General features: G+C 36.5%; 1 protein-coding gene across 3 annotated transcripts in view; it reads left to right on the plus strand.

Moving 5' to 3' along the window:
* Positions 1 to 230: 230 nt before the first annotated feature.
* LOC111087986 overlaps positions 231 to 2,663 on the plus strand; it is a 74,026-nt gene continuing 71,593 nt past the window's right edge. For 2 of the 3 annotated variants that reach the window (XR_002612607.1, XR_002612608.1), the window contains exon 1: positions 231 to 827. The gene's annotated coding sequence lies outside the window, so the exon portion shown is untranslated. The remainder of the gene's footprint in view (positions 828 to 2,663) is intronic. The other variant, XM_022396622.1, reaches the window with a different exon arrangement.

Raw genomic sequence — 2,663 nt, forward strand, 5'->3', positions numbered from 1 at the left:
TCTATAAGTTATAAACTATTCTATAAGCTATAAACTATTCTATAAGCTATAAACTATTCTATAAGTTCCATAAACTATTCTATAAGCTATAAACTATTCTATAAGTTATAAGTTATTCTATAAGTTATAAACTATTCTATAAGCTATAGACTATTCTATAAGTTATATAAACTATTCTATAAGCTATAAACTATTCTATAAGGCTATAAACTATTTTGATGCTAATCATATCACGAATAAGAAAATAATGCAAGTTAAAGACAAACATTGCCAGTAAATTAAGTGAAACGACCATTGTTTATAGATAAACAGAGATGAGATTCTTATCATTAATCTCTCATTATTTCAGATTTCCGCATAAAAACACTAGAGGGAGCATCGAGACAGGATATCTATCATCGTGTGAACACTCTAAAGGAATTATTCTTTCATAGTTATTTTACATATCAATGTAACGACTGAGAGTAACGGGGCGATCTGAGAGTCACTGGAATATCCCTACTCCGCGGGAATGCCTTCACGAGAGTTTTGGAGCGGTTCGGTGCGTCTGCCGCACCTCACTGTGATTAATAACATTATCTGATAGAGATCGACCGGTGAGGGTGGGGGGGGGGGTAGATTTACATATCAGCAATTGACCAGATCTCTTACATAAAGGACGAGAAGGAGAAGCCGGTAGTTCCTCGTGCCACGTAATCCTCGTGTTATAGTACGCGCCTTCGGTTTCTCGATGAAGCACGAGGGGGAACTACACTCTTAACCAATCACCTGCTCTGTTAGCCAAAAGTGTCGGACTTGCGTTCTGGAAGGTTGTTTTGTCTGTGGGGGTGAGTAATAGAGCTTACATAAATGTTAAAATAGCGTCTCTAATGATATGTACATATATATATACATATAAATAAAAGAAAATTGCATGGAAGTGTGTGTGTGTGTATTAGGGGGCAGTGGTGTAGATAAAGGGGCCTCAAACAATGTGTAACCCTACGAGTAAGTAAAACGAGAACATCTAGCATTATACAATTTAAAGCAAACGTCATACCGATACTTTGAATGCTTTGTCTAAATGCGCCTGTATTACATTTATAATACCCTGTTTTCTCGGTTTCCCTGATGCGTTAGTAGGTACACATTAACATCTTAGAACAGTTAGAGTTACTAGTAAATACGTTTCGAAACATAAATGTTACTGTTTGCTGCATCTTTATGAAGATTTTGAATTGTTCAACCCCATCAAGAATCAACGTGTATCTTATTCTGCTATAGCTCAACAAAACAAATTATGTGACCGATCCGATAGTACGTACAGCCTGCTAGCACTCAAGTAATGACATAGGTCGGCCCATAATACTTTAACTTCATATTGAACTCAAACAGGTATATAAATCAAATGGAACTTACCTTTGAGTCAGGTTCTAGGAAATGCTGAAGACATTTCATTTGGATGAGAAGAGACATCGTTAAGAGTAAACATTGCTTACAGATCAAGTGTGAAACATTATCTTTGAGACATCGTTAAGAGTAAACATTGCTTACAGATCAAGTGTGAAACATTATCTTTGAGACATCGTTAAGAGTAATCATTGCTTACAGATCAAATGTGAAACATTATCTTTGAGACATCGTTAAGAGTAAACATTGCTTACAGATCAAGTGTGAAACATTATCTTTGAGACATCGTTAAGAGTAAACATTGCTTACAGATCAAGTGTGAAACATTATCTTTGAGACATCGTTAAGAGTAATCATTGCTTACAGATCAAGTGTGAAACATTATCTTTGAGACATCGTTAAGAGTAATCATTGCTTACAGATCAAATGTGAAACATTATCTTTGGGACATCGTTAAGAGTAAACATTGCTTACAGATCAAATGTGAAACATTATCTTTGAGACATCGTTAAGAGTAATCATTGCTTACAGATCAAATGTGAAACATTATCTTTGAGACATCGTTAAGAGTAATCATTGCTTACAGATCAAATGTGAAACATTATCTTTGAGACATCGTTAAGAGTAGTCATTGCTTACAGATCAAATGTGAAACAGTATCTTTTAGCAGAATAATGTTATCAGAACTTTTTTTTTCAATCTGAACTATTTTTTTCCCCACTTAATCTGCGCTTTCGATAATTCTACAAAAAATTGTTTTAAAGTTGAAGGCCCCCAGTGGCAAAACGGTATGTCTGTGAACTTACAACGCTAGAAACCGGGTTTAGATACCCGTGGTGGGCAGAGCACAGATAGCACATTGAGTAGCTTTGTGCTTAATTTCAAACAAACAAGCGACCAGTTTTTTTTTTCTTTTCTTTACTACGCTAGAAACACGAATTCCAAACAAACAGATTCTTCTGTGCATTGTTGAACGAAAGCTCCGACTTGAATTCTCGGAGCATGTCTGCGACTAATTTCTGAGCTATCCCGAAGGCAGCACATGCGACACGAACCTGAGTTCTAGTAAGCACCATGATTCAAAAGTTTTCGCAAAAAAAATGAAATTCGAAGATTCAAACTCCCAAGAGTTCGTAGAAATAACGTTTTTTCACGAGTGATGATATTCGCGGTCTTACCAAGTTCGTCATTACTTCGGGGGGAAACATGTGATTTATTTTGCAACACGCTCCCTCCCCCCCAGCGGCACAGCGGTACGTCTGCGGAGTTACAAC

This window comes from Limulus polyphemus, unplaced genomic scaffold (genome assembly GCF_000517525.1).
Source record: "Limulus polyphemus unplaced genomic scaffold, Limulus_polyphemus-2.1.2 Scaffold2947, whole genome shotgun sequence".
Taxonomy (NCBI): Eukaryota; Metazoa; Arthropoda; class Merostomata; order Xiphosura; family Limulidae; genus Limulus; species Limulus polyphemus.